Source organism: Helianthus annuus, chromosome 2, assembly GCF_002127325.2.
Source record: "Helianthus annuus cultivar XRQ/B chromosome 2, HanXRQr2.0-SUNRISE, whole genome shotgun sequence".
NCBI classification, from domain to species: Eukaryota; Viridiplantae; Streptophyta; class Magnoliopsida; order Asterales; family Asteraceae; genus Helianthus; species Helianthus annuus.
In genome coordinates this window covers 132,795,159-132,809,694 of record NC_035434.2, presented here as the reverse complement: position 1 = coordinate 132,809,694, position 14,536 = coordinate 132,795,159, and the positions used below count along the sequence as shown (strand labels likewise).

Here is a 14,536-nt window from a genome sequence, read left to right as displayed (position 1 = left end):
TGGGGGATAGTCAGATCACGGGTCCAGAACTTATAGTGGACACCACGGAAAAGATTGCACAAATACGACAACGCATGGCGGCAGCTCGCGACCGTCAGAAAAGCTACGCGGATAAGCGTAGGAAGCCATTGGAATTTCAGGTCGGGGACCGGGTTTTACTCAAAGTCTCACCCTGGAAGGGTGTGGTTCGCTTTGGCAAGCGAGGTAAACTCAATCCGCGGTATGTCGGACCGTTCGAAATCGCAGAAAGAATAGGCACAGTGGCCTACAGACTGAACTTACCAGCTGAACTCGGTGCAGTTCACAATGTTTTTCACGTGTCGAATCTGAAGAAGTGCCTGTCAGATGAGACCCTCATAATTCCTTTGAAGGAACTCACTATCGACGAGCGGTTGCAGTTCGTCGAGGAACCTGTTGAAATCACGGACCAGGATGTTAAGGTCCTCAAGAACACGAGAATCCCTTTTGTTCGAGTTCGTTGGAACTCCCGTCGCGGCCCAGAGTTCACCTGGGAGCATGAAGATCAAATGAAACTCAAGTATCCCCAGTTATTCGAAACCAATGCAACCACTACTGAGGCTGAAGCTACTACTGCAGAATTTCAGGACGAAATTCCAAATCAACGGGGGGATGATGTGACACCCCAGGAAAACCAGTAAACGATACAACTTACCTAGCTTCCTCAGTAACCGCATGCTAAATTTCGGGACGAAATTTCTTTCAAGTTGGGGATAATGTGACAACTCGAGTTTCCGAGATTCCACTTTCGCATTTATTGCACGTTCACTGTTTGTTTAGTTGTTTACTTGCACAATTGGTTTGCTTTGTAACTGTATATGTTTTGGATTCGATAAAGTGTATTGTAATTGTGCATGGTTATGTGTTACTTGTGAAAGATTTGACAAATACTTGAATGTGGTGATGAAACTGTAATAGATAATACTTAAGGGTGCTTAGTGCTAATAGTGAAACTTTAATCATTCTTAACCCTAATCTCCTTCACTAATCACCACACAATCATCAGACGTACCTAAGATTTTCGCTACAATCCTCTCTACAATCATCATCTTCACCATTGGCACAAGCTCTTCATCACTCTTGATTTCCTCTTCTTGTCTAGAATCAACCCAAGGTAATTGTTTAATGATTGTTGTTGTTAATCGTTGATTGATTGATTCATGCTAAAACCCTAGTTCTTCATATGATGGTTCTGTGTTGATTGAATTCTGATTATTGTGAAATGATTTGATTAGCGTGTAATCATTGCCTAATGTTAAGATACAAGATATGTTAGAATTACTGTTGATGATAAATTTGATTACTGCACTGTGAATACATGAATTAGGGTTATCTGATCGTGAAATCAAAAACGTAACTGTTACAATGAAAGTTGAATGCTCGCATGATTTGATTGTTGTTTGTCCGAACTTTTATATGGCTTGCATATGGTCCGATCTTGTTGCTTGAATATAGTCCGAACTTTGATCATGTAACATGTAGCTCCGAGTTTTAGTCCATGAAATCTTGTCTGACTTTTTGTGATGTAACTTTGTCCGAATTTTATTAATAAAGCAAGGAATCCGACTTTTTGAAAGACTTAAAGGAGTCCGACTTTTAATAAGATAGAGGGTCCAAACTTTTGTATGGTGTAACAAGGTCCGAATTCTTTTATACATCACAAGGAGTCCGAGTTCTTTTAGGGGTTGGTGATGTCCGACCTTTTGACAAGGAGAGAGAGAGCCTTGTCCGACTTTTGTGAAGGGGAAGCCCCCTTGGTCCGACTTTTTGCCAAGGTAGTGTGTATCCGAGTTTTACATAAGGCAAGGGGGGTCCGAGTTTTAAATGGGGGATTGATGTCCGAGTTTTGTTGTGGGATACCCCTTGTCCGATTTACTTTGAGGTGCCTTGTCCGAATATGTAACTTGGTGATGTTCCGACTTTTGTTTATGATGCATGATTGTCCGATTTTTGATATACAAAGAATGTAGTCCGAATGTGTGAAGATGATACTAATCCGACTTTTACATGCTCAACATGATACCTTGTCTGAGTTTCATGAATAATCTGTTGTCTGAGTTTTGATGGAATGTTTTACGGTCTTGTATGAAGAACAACATGCTACTGTATGCTGCTGTACATGACTTGTATATGATTGAATGATACCGTAAGTTATTGGATGAACGCGAGATAACTGTTATGTGTTACTTGACGATGATTGCTTAAACACACCTCGTGATATATATTGCATGCGAATCAATGCGATGCTGAACTGACTGTGTGTCAATGCATTACCTTAGGCCTTGATTGATTGATTGATTGTTTACGAGCACATAACTTAGCATACCGAGCAAACCAAGGTGAGTTCACACAGCCAAGGCATGGGATTCCCGGGTTGGGAATTGGGTTGGAAGATTTGAATTGGATAATTACTCGTACTTACGCTATTGCTAGACTATATACCATCGTCCTCAGGTTAGTCAGGACACTTACGTAAAACCTACGTAAACTAGTATCTACCACTGTCTCCCGGGTCGGGAGGACACTTACGTAAAACCTACGTAAACTCATACCTACTACTGTATTCCAGGTCGGAAGGACACTTACGTAAAACCTACGTAAACCCCACGCGTACCACTGTCCTCGGGGAAGGGCACTCACGTAAAACCTACGTGACCTTGTACGTATTCCTGTTCTCGGGTTTAGAAGAACACTCATGGTTGCAAATAGTCTAGTAAGGATAAACATGGGAAGCCCCCATTAGTGATAACTGTAACCACGGGAAGCCCCCACTAGTAGTACATACATACATGGGAATCCCCCATTAATGAACATACGAATTACCATTACGTACTTACTTTCTGTGAACTCGCTCAACTAGTTGTTGACTCTCTGCTGCATGCCTTGCAGGACCTTAGGTACATATGGAGCTTGCACAGGGAGGAGCAGGTCGTTGTGGAGCATGGATCGTGGATGCCATGTTAAACTTTATAACACTTGAACTTATTACATACATTGGGTTTTCATATTATGCTTTCGCTACTTAAACTACGTTTGGTTTGAACATCAATTGTATTGAGTTGGATCTTTATGAACTACTTTAATTATTATATGCTATGTTCAATATGATTGGTGGCTTGATCCTGGTCAGTCACGCTCCCAAGCGGTGATACTCCGCAGGTGGATTTCGGGGGTGTGACACGGAGTGTTGATCCAGTTTGCACTGATTGAACTCAGGTTGTTTGAAGACCTAGTTTGCACGAATTGATCTCCAATTTGTTTGAGTTAAGTCACACGAAGTGACTAGTCCGTTTGGAAGTGAACCAGGTCGTACGAAGTGGGTTATAAGTCTCCAGGTCGTGTAAAAAATCATCAGTTCGTTTAAACTCAGTTTGTTTGAAACTTCAGTTCGCTTGAACATTGTGCTATTGTGAACCTTCTACACCGAAACATGGAAAACGAGTTTTACAACGCCTTTGCTACTGCCCCAGCTGCTCCAGTTACCGTTGCTGAGAATGTTGGTATCGAAAATGAAACGAGAACTTTTCAAAAGCCTCCAAAGCTTATGTACATTGAGGATTTTAAAGGATGGCAAGATCTTTGATGCATGGGTTTCGATATAGAAAGAATACGTTAGACCGAAAGATGATCTTGAAAATGAAAAACCATTAAGTGAATTTACACCGAATGAAAAATTAAGATACACCAGTGAAAAGATGATGATTAGCCTTCTCCAACAAGCAGTAAAAGAAGATATTTTCGTTTTGCTTCAACATGAGGGAACATCTAGATCAATTTGGTTAGTGTTGATTAAAAAGTTTAGGGGAAGTGCTGATATGATAAAAAATAAACGTGCATTACTAAAAAAATCTTTTGATATGTTTACAGCTTTTGAAGGTGAGACAACTAGGAAGATTATTGAGAGATATTGTCATCTTGTCCAGGAAATGAAAAGATTGGACATCAAGAAAGAAGATGATGAATGGGTTGATAAGTTAGCCGATACGTTACCACAGAATCAATGGGGAACATATCTGTTGATTTTAAAACATAACCGACAATCTGAAGATATGAATTTGTGTAAGTTCATTCAGAAGCTTGAAGAACATGAATTGGATGTTCAGAAAACTGCTATCATGAAGAATCCGGGAGCTCAACAAGATGTTAGTCTATATTATAGAGGAAGCAAAGTTGAGACTACTCCGAGTCCGAAGATTCAGACTGCTTTCAGCGCTGATGGTACTTCCGGAACAAATATTAGCACTACAACTCAGAGTGGTGGATATTCTTCGTCTTATTCAAGTTTTGACCCAAATTTCTCAACACCAAGTCCTCAACAACAGAGTTCAACAAATTTGCAATGCAATGTGACATTAAACATTCAAAATGGTAGAATTTTTTCTCCAGAAACTGCAAAGCAACACATGGCATCTCTTGTTACTGTATTAGAGTCGTATGAAAGTTTGGTTGCTGGGCGAATTGGCTATCTGATGCTCACTAAAGAGGATTATGATCAGATTGATTCTGAGGAACTTGAGTTGATGGACAACAAGTGGTGTTTAGCTAGTGTTTTGAGAAGAGCAGAAAAATTCAAACAAATCACTGGAAGAGATGATCTTCGTGATGCTGCTACATCTCAGCTAGGTTTTGACAAATCAAAGGTTACTTGTTTTCGTTGCTGAGAAAAAGGGCATTTTAAACGAGAGTGTACAAATAGAGAAGCAACCGGAAGACAAGATCCGTTTGGAAACAACGATTATCATCGAAAAGCAATTTATCATCAGGTTGCTCAACAACCATATCAACAACAATCTTCAAGCTCAAATACTATTAAAATTGAAGATGGAAAGAAGAGAGCTTGTTATGGTCTGATAGACCAAGAAGATGAAAGAAGTCCAAAAGGTGGACTGATATACCAAGATGATGAAAGGCTTCCAGAAGGTTTCAGTTGGGATAAGTATGATCCTAACAGAACTTGGGAAAAACAGCATTTGTTGCTCGAATCCTTGAAGACTCAATCTCAGGAGAAGAATCAGTCAAATCTAAGAATCGTCCTAGAAGACAACCGATCTTTAAGTCTTCAGGAAGTGATGAAGATACTGATGATGAGGAAGAGTATATTAATACAGCTAGAAAAAAATTGGATTCTTATAGTTTTAATTTGTTTTTTGCAGATAAAATCGAGATGTTGAAAGAGAAAAGGGCTGCTAGACTGAAGAGAGAATTGGAAGCAAGAAGGATTGTTGAAGAGGAAATTGAAGCAAGAAGGATTGCTGAAGAAAAGGCAAAAGCTGAAGAAGAACCGACACAGAAGGTCGAGATTGAAGAAAATGAAGTGAAAATAGAATTTGATAAAGAACCAGTTGTGTTTGAGAAGGTGGTGGAGAAAATTATTGAGAAAATTGTCGAAGTTGAAAAAATTGTTGAGGTAGAAAAGATTGTAGAGGTTGAAAAACCTTGTGCAAAGTGTTTAGTACCTTGCAAAGGTTGTGCTGAGAAAGACATGAAGTTGGCTGAATTGGAGAAACTCAAAGAAAACTTACTGCACAATGTGAGGAGTATAAAAGAGTCATATGATCTCCTAAGCAGCAAAGTGAACATTTACAAAGGAGCTTGTGATGAAGATATTCAAATGAAAGATCTTCTAAAAGCAACAGTTCTTCAAAAGCAAAGAGCAATCAACGGATATATTGAGATGTGATGTGCACAAAATGCAACATATAAATTACATCAATTGTGGCATAAAACTAACCTTTTTTAGTACTAATGTTGGAAAAAGTGTGTTTTTGTCTTCCTTTTGTATTTTCAGGATTAAATGAGCTTAAATGAACAAAAGAAGCAAAAAGGCAGCTAAATCTAAAAGAAATACAAGAAAAGGAACAAATGTGGCATTCCCGACCTCCCGACAGCATCTTCCCAAGCAAAACAAGAGAACAGAAGGCTGAACACGCCCCGTGCTCAGTGAGCACGGGGGCGTGCCCAAGTGTCAGCAGAAAAGACAAAGCTGTAGAAGCTTCTATCACCCACCACGGGGGCGTGCCCACTGGACACGGGGCCGTGGTCAACTCTAAGATTCGCAGAATCTGAGGAAATCTTGATAGTATAGATACGCTTCTGCACACGGGGTCGTGCCCAGCGGACACGGGGGCGTGGTCAACTAATGCAGACAAACTGCAATTAATGAAGAAAGAGAAGGAGGATGGACACGGGGCCGTGCCCAGCGGACATGGGGCCGTGCCCGAGCTACTGTTCAGGCTATAAATAGGGGTGCTTGGCTCATTTGCAAACCATCCCTTGGCACACCACCTCTCTCACACTTCACCCACCACCCACCACCATCACAACACCATCATCCATTGTCCATCATAGAGTGTGTGAGTCGTCTTGGGATCCAAGATTGATCGTAAGAGTTCTTGACAATCAAAGGCCATGTTTGCCTAAGTCTCTTACATCACTTGGTGAAGACAAGTGTTTAGTGTAATACTTTTTATTTTTAATCTTTTCGCACTTTTTATTTGGTTATGTATTAATGACTTTAATAACTAGTTTCTTATGTTGAAGGTGATTCTTCCTTATCGTTTGTCCGTGGTGTCTTGGCATTATTTTACTGTCTTTATAAAATAAAAGATTTTCAACATTCATATCTCCACGGTCTTTATGGAGATATGTTGGCTACCTGGTCCGGGGTCAAGGGAACGGTTTGGTAAGAGTCTTGCCATTGTTCAGTGTATAGATCCTGCAAAGGACCTGGGTCAAATTTAGTAGGACCTCCTTCAATACCCACCAGTATTGGATGGTAGGGGTCCAAACTCTTTGATCCCCTCATAAGTAAACTACTATTAAAACTTTAACCCGACTACTTAGGACTGTATCCCTGCTGACTCAGACTACTTAGCCGAGGGTAACGTCACCTTCAAAAGAGAGGCCTACCACATTATGCATTAATAACTTAATTAATTATCGTTCAATAATCCGACCCTTTAGGATTGTATCATTGCTGACTCAAACTACTGGGTTGAGGGTAACGTCACCTTCAAAAGAGGGGCCTACTACAATAACTAAGATAATCTCTTAAAAAGTGCAAAAGTGCGGAAATGATCAAAGGTTACACTACACACGAGTCGGATCCAAGTGATTCATCTTGTCTGTCTGTTTTTACTTTTATTTTTATTTTCAGCATTTTAGTTAGTTTTATTTTTCTAGTTTTAAAACCTTTTTTCTAACTTTTTGATTTGATTAGACGTTGAGGATAAACCGGTACTAAAAGCTCTTGTGTCCTTGGACGACCTCGGTATCTTACCAACACTATACTACGCTCACGATGGGTGCACTTGCCCACATGTGTGTTTAGTGTTAGTAAATATCGTGTTTTATAAATTTAAAACTTGGCTAAAAAAGTGTAAAAGGGCTTAAAATATACACCTAAAATATAACACACTTCACGCACATCAAGTTTTTGGCACCGTTGTCGGGGACACAAGGATTTTAAGAAAGTTAGGAATCGACGGCCTAATCATTTTTCCTAAATTTTTCTATTTTTTTAGGATTTTTCTTAATTTTTCAGTTTCTGCAGAGCTCAGCACGGGCCGTGCCAGGTCGGACACGGGCCGTGCCCAGAATTATCACTGGCAGTTTTTATTTTCCGAGTTACAGAGAGCTGAGCACGGGGCCATGTCGGTGCAACACGGGGCCGTGTCCAACTCCCCAGTAACAGGGATCCGGAAAACAATCACTATATCTTCGACCACGGGTCGTGTTCATCTGAACACGGGGCCGTGGTGAACCTTCTGACCAACGTTTTTTTCTGTTTTTATTGCAGGACTTGGAACCCAGGTGCCACATCTGAACTTTCTACGTAGTGTATGAGCTCCAGTTCCAGTAGAGACATAAAAGAACCTCTAGAAGAACCCGAACGCTTTCTCAGAAAAAGACTTAAAGCTAAAAACCAAGAGAAAGTTTCGGGGGACCCACTTCCAATGGCGGACCAACGTACCCTCATGGATTACCTACAACCCACCGTAGGTAATCTCGGCGCCGCTATCAATGCACCGAATGTCGAAGCCAACAACTTCAAACTTCGGCCACATTTGATACAAATGCTTCAAAACTCCGCAACCTTCCATGGGCTTGCGGACGAGGATCCTCATCTACATATTACTAACTTCTTAGAAATATGTGATACCTTTCGGATCAATGGAGCATCAAACGACGCCGTCCGCCTCCGCATGTTTCCATTTTCACTAAAAGACCGAGCTAAGGATTGGCTCAACGCCCTCCCAGTTGGCTCGGTAAACACCTGGGATGAACTAGCCCAAAAGTTTCTATATAAGTATTTCCCTCCTGCTAAAACGGCGAAATTAATGACTGAAATTAATACATATTCACAAGAGGATGGGGAATCCTTATATGAAACTTGGGAAAGGTTCAAGGAGCTACTACGAAAGTGTGCTCATCACGGTCTTGCGGTATGGCAACAAGTATCCACTTTCTACAATGAGTTGTTGCCACACACAAGACAAACACTTGACTCTAGCTCCGGGGGACTTTTAGGTAACCGTCGCCCACATGAAATATACAATCAAATTGAGGAAATTGCTCAAACCAATTTTCAGTGGCACACTCCCCGAGGCAATAAATCTATTTCCCCGGGCGCCCATAAGGTTGATGAAAACACTTCTTTACAAGCCCAAATCGAGGCCCTTTCTTCAAAAATCAAAAAGTTAGAAATGACAAAAACGGTCTCGGTTATGGCTTGTGAAGGGTGTGGTGGGCCGCATGAAAATTGGAGTTGTATGAAAGAAGTAGATGATCAAACGGAGTCGGTAAACTACATTGACAGAGTATGTTCTGAGATTCCACGATTTGTCCCATGTAGTGCCATACATGGTCACACCGGAGTTCAAACGTATCGAGCGCTTTATCTGGGGATTGGCACCTCAGATCATGAGTATGGTTACTACTTCCAAGCCCGCAACCATCACAGAAGCCATTGATCTTAGTGTGGCACTTACCGAGGAAGCCATTCGGTTGAACAACTTTTCAGTTACTGAGCAGAAGAAGAAAGAGACTCATGTGGAGTCGTCTGGTGAAAATAAAAGGAAATTTTCAAACTTCAAGCAAGGTACAAGCAATGTGAAAAAGAAGGGTGAATCGAGCACACCGGCAAGAGCTGCAACCAGTGTTGAGAATAAAGGAAAGGGTTATATGGGTACTCTGCCCAAGTGTGACACGTGCCAGCGCCATCATTCTGGTCCGTGCCGATTAAGGAAGTGTGAATCATGTGGGAAGAATGGCCACACGAAGGATACGTGTTAGGTCGGAACTGGTGCTGGGCGTGGTGGTAATCGAGGTCATGGGAATGGTAATGGAAACCGCCAGCAAGGAGGAAACAGCGGAAATGGAAACCGTAGAAACGTTGCGAATCAAGCTGGGAATGGAAATCGCAACCAAAATAACACTCAAGCTGGAAACGGAGGTGGTAATGGTCGAGGACCGGGCTGCTTTAATTGTGGAGAGGTTGGGCACTTCAAAAGGGAATGCCCAAAGCTGAACCAAGCCCGTGGAAGAGTGTTTAACATTGGAGCAAGGGAAGCGCGCCAGGATCCCAATGTTGTCACTGGTACGTTCCCTATAAATCAATGCTTTGCATCTGTTCTGTTTGATGCTGGTGCCGACTATAGCTTTATATCATTAGAATTTAAGAGTATGCTTGGGTTAACCGCTAGTAAGTTAGACGTTCCGTACTCAATTGAACTGGCTAATGGGAAGCTAGTTGAAGCGAATGAAGTCGTCCGAGGATGTGTAATTGAGCTGGGAGAACGCGAGTTCACTTTGGATCTACTACCAGTCGAGTTGGGAAGCTTCGACATGGTAGTAGGGATGGATTGGTTGTCAAGCAACAAAGCCAAGATTGTGTGTCATGAGAAGACCATTCGCATCCCAATAGAAGATGGAGAGACGATCGTGGTTCACGGAGAGAAGCGTGATACTCCACTAAGAATCATTAGCTGCCTGAAAGCTAGGAAGTGTTTGCAGAAGGGATGTGTTGCCTTCTCAGCACACATCGTGGATAAAGAAGTTGTTGAGCCGAGGATTGAAGACATCTCAGTGGTAAAAGAATATCCTGAAGTCTTTCCAGAAGACTTGCCAGGATTACCGCCGCAGAGACAAGTCGAGTTCCACATTGACTTAGTTCCAGGCGCCGCGCCTGTGGCTAAGGCACCCTACCGACTTGCGCCTTCGGAGATGCAGGAGTTATCGACGCAACTTCAAGAGTTGTTAGACAAGGGATTCATCAGACCAAGCTTCTCGCCTTGGGGAGCTCCAGTTTTGTTTGTTAAGAAGAAGGATGGTAGTTTTCGTATGTGTATCAACTACAAAGAACTGAACAAGTTGACAATCAAGAATATATATCCTCTGCCGCGAATTGATGACCTGTTCGATCAGCTTCAAGGTTCAAGTTTCTACTCAAAGATCGATTTGCGATCAGGTTATCATCAACTGAGAATTCAAGAGGAAAGTATTCCCAAGACTGCTTTTAGAACTCGATATGGACATTACGAGTTCCTGGTGATGCCGTTTGGGTTGACAAACGCGCCAGCTGTTTTCATGGATTTGATGAACATAGTTTGTAAGCCGTACCTCGACAAGTTCGTGATTGTGTTCATCGATGATATTTTGATCTACTCGAAGACGAAGGATGAGCACGAACAACATTTAAGAGCTAATTTGGAGCTACTTAAAAAGGAAGAGTTGTATGCCAAGTTCTCGAAGTGCGAGTTCTGGTTACGTGAAGTCCAATTTCTTGGACATGTGGTTAATGGAGATGGAATCCACATGGATCCAACAAAGATCGAAGCGATAAAGAATTGGGAAACTCCAAAGACGCCAACCGAGATTCGACAGTTCTTAGGTTTGGCTGGTTACTATCGAAGGTTCATTGAGGATTTCTCAAAGATCGCTCAACCTTTGACATCCCTTACCCAGAAAGACAAGAAGTTTGATTGGGGAATCATACAAGAAGAAGCGTTTCAGTTGTTGAAGGACAAGCTTTGTAATGCACCGATCTTATCGCTACCAGAAGGAACGGATGATTTTGTGGTATATTGTGATGCCTCGCGTCAAGGTTTGGGTTGCGTGTTGATGCAACGACAGAAAGTTATAGCATACGCGTCACGCCAGTTGAAGGTTCATGAGAAGAATTATACCACGCACGACTTGGAATTAGGCGCAGTGGTATTTGCGTTGAAGATTTGGCGGCATTATTTGTATGGTACGCGATGTACAATCTTCACTGATCATAAGAGTCTGCAACACATTTTCGACCAAAAGGAACTCAACATGAGACAAAGACGCTGGGTAGAACTGTTGAATGACTACGATTGTGAGATCAAGTATCATCCAGGGAAGGCAAATGTGGTCGCCGATGCCCTAAGTCGGAAGGAAAGGATCAAGCCCATAAGGGTTAGGGCTCTAGAGATGATTGTCCAGACAGATCTCTCACTGCGCATTCGTGCCGCGCAGAAAGAAGCTCTTAAAGAAAGGAACATTGAGGACGAATATCTCCGTGGGATGGAGAAGCAGTTGGTACCAAACGAGGAAGGAACTTTATGTTTCATGAAACGGATTTGGGTTCCTCTGTTTGGAGGTTTGAGAAAGGTCATTTTCGATGAAGCTCACAAGTCACGGTACTCAATTCATCCAGGAGCGGATAAGATGTACCAAGATCTTAAGGATTTCTACTGGTGGCCTAGGATGAAAGGCGATGTTGCCATATATGTTAGCAAGTGTTTAATGTGCGCCAAGGTAAAAGCCGAATACCAGAAGCCTTCAGGTCTACTGCAGCAACCTGAAATACCCAAATGGACATGGGAACAGATTTCAATGGATTTCATAACGAAGTTACCAAGAACGCCCAAAGGTCACGATACAGAGAGCTGAGCACGGGGCTGTGTCGGTGCAACACATGGCCATGTCCAACTCCCTAGTAACAGGGATCCGGAAAACAATCACTGTATCTCCGACCACGGGCCATGTTCATCTGAACACGGGGCCGTGGTGAACCTTCTGACCAACGTTTTTTTCTGTTTTTATTGCAGGACTTGGAACCCAGGCGCCACATCTGAACTTTCTACGTAGTGTATGAGCTCCAGTTCCAGTAGAGACATAAAAGAACCTCTAGAAGAACCCGAACGCTTTCTCCGAAAAAGACTTAAAGCTAAAAACCAAGAGAAAGTTTCGGGGGACCCACTTCCAATGGCGGACCAACGTACCCTCATGGATTACCTACGACCCACCGTAGGTAATCTTGGCGTCGCTATCAATGCACCGAATGTCGAAGCTAACAACTTCGAACTTCGGCCACATTTGATACAAATGCTTCAAAACTCTGCAACCTTCCATGGGCTTGCAGACGAGGATCCTCATCTACATATTACTAACTTCTTAGAAATATGTGATACCTTTCGGATCAATGGAGCATCAAACGACGCCGTCCGCCTCCGCATGTTTCCATTTTCACTAAAAGACCGAGCTAAGGCTTGGCTCAATGCCCTCCCAGTTGGCTTGGTAAACACCTGGGATGAACTAGCCCAAAAGTTTCTATATAAGTATTTCCCTCCTGCTAAAAAGGCTAAATTAATGACTGAAATTAATACATATTCACAAGAGGATGGGGAATCCTTATATGAAACTTGGGAAAGGTTCAAGGAGCTACTACGAAAGTGTCCTCATCATGGTCTTGCGGTATGGCAACAAGTATCCACTTTCTACAATGGGTTGTTGCCACACACAAGACAAACACTTGACTCTAGCTCCGGGGGACTTTTAGGTAACCGTCGCCCACATGAAATATACAATCAAATTGAGGAAATTGCTCAAACCAATTTTCAGTGGCACACTCCCCGAGGCAATAAATCTATTGCCCCGGGCGCCCATAAGGTTGATGAAAGCACTTCGTTACAAGCCCAAATCGAGGCCCTTTCTTCAAAAATCAAAAAGTTAGAAATGACAAAAACGGTCTCGGTTATGGCTTGTGAAGGGTGTGGTGGGCCGCATGAAAATTGGAGTTGTATGAAAGAAGTAGATGATCAAACCAAGTCGGTAAACTACATTGACAATAGACCTAGGCCGTCGGGTCCTCCAACGGGTACCTACAACCAAGGATGGTGTAACCACCCTAACCTTGGTTGGAGAGAACCTGGCAATAGTAGTAACCAACAAAATCTAAACCAACGAACAAACTTTCAACAACTAAGAAACGAGTCACAAAATTTCTCTTAACAACAAGGTGGAAGAGAAAGGTGTGACAACCCTCACAAGTCCAGGTATCCGTACGAATTAATTAATATTTAATTAGTGCTTAATTACTTGCTTGATTTCAATTATGATTAAACTACTTTCTGTTATCTGATACATACATACTCATGCATCACATTTTATACTGTCACTCCATTTATTATACACAAACAATAGTGACAAACTTGATGCACAAAGGACAGTTAGCACAGTGAGTGGATAACCCAGTAAACATGCTGACGATGCCAGCACTAAACAGACATTGTTTTTGGAGGCTAATGTGAGCCAGGAATAGAATACTACACTAGTAGGAAGTGTAGGGAGGTGAGGACCATAAAACTGTGTCACTGGGTGATAGTTATAGTGACCGGAAGTGTCTAAAACATACTTAAAGTGCAGAATTCTGCACTAAATACCAAAATTCAGCATTTAACAATGCTAGTAAAGTGCAAAAACTTGGCAAAATAGTCCTAGACACTTTCCAAAGTGTTGGGAATTTAATGTGTGAGTAAAAACAATATAAAAGACACTTTAAAGCTTTATTTAGCACTTTAACGGATCAACATCCAACCGAACAACCGGACTTTACCCGGAACATAAAAATATTGCCAAACACATTGTTTTTACTTATCTGAGCTAGTTAGGGTCCCCGAACACCTTAACACACTTTATATTATATAACACACTAATACACTAACTAAACACATTAGATCCTAACTAAATGGTAACTAGTTCCATTACAACCCAACCCCCTACCCCCCCTAATGACGGTCACCACAAGGGTGACCCACCCTTGCTTGCTTTTGATTATTATATTTGTTATTGTTGGATATTTAGAGACATATTATATGATGGATTAAGAATGGACATGGATTCTATATAAACACCTTGGATAACCATTTCATTTCATAAAACACACATCAACACAAGGCTCTCTCTTCCTCTCCTTCCCCACCTACGGCCGCCACTACCCTCCACCATATCACCACCATCAAGCTCTTGTTCAAGCCATCTACATACATACAAAGGTGCAAGGAGACCTACAACTAAGCTTGGTGCACTCGGAAGTTCAAGGACCACTCTAGTTTTCTTTTATCCACCACTTTTACGCCTTGTTTCTCTCTAGCCTTGTGCTAGTAGTAAGTGCTTAAAAACTTCAACTTGTTCTTGTTTTTAGTGGTTAATATATGATTGAATGGAGAAATGTTAAGAAACACTAAGGAACATAAACTAATCTTAAAAC

The 14,536-nt window shown here is 41.8% G+C and overlaps 2 non-coding genes across 2 annotated transcripts; both read right to left on the bottom strand.

Moving 5' to 3' along the window:
• Positions 1-8,351: 8,351 nt before the first annotated feature.
• On the bottom strand, positions 8,352-8,458 carry LOC118489989. The gene has a single exon (XR_004888000.1). It is a non-coding gene; the product is annotated as a small nucleolar RNA R71 (small nucleolar RNA).
• Positions 8,459-12,630: 4,172 nt separating this feature from the next.
• On the bottom strand, positions 12,631-12,737 carry LOC118489794. The gene has a single exon (XR_004887808.1). It is a non-coding gene; the product is annotated as a small nucleolar RNA R71 (small nucleolar RNA).
• Between the last annotated feature and the right edge of the window lie 1,799 nt (positions 12,738-14,536).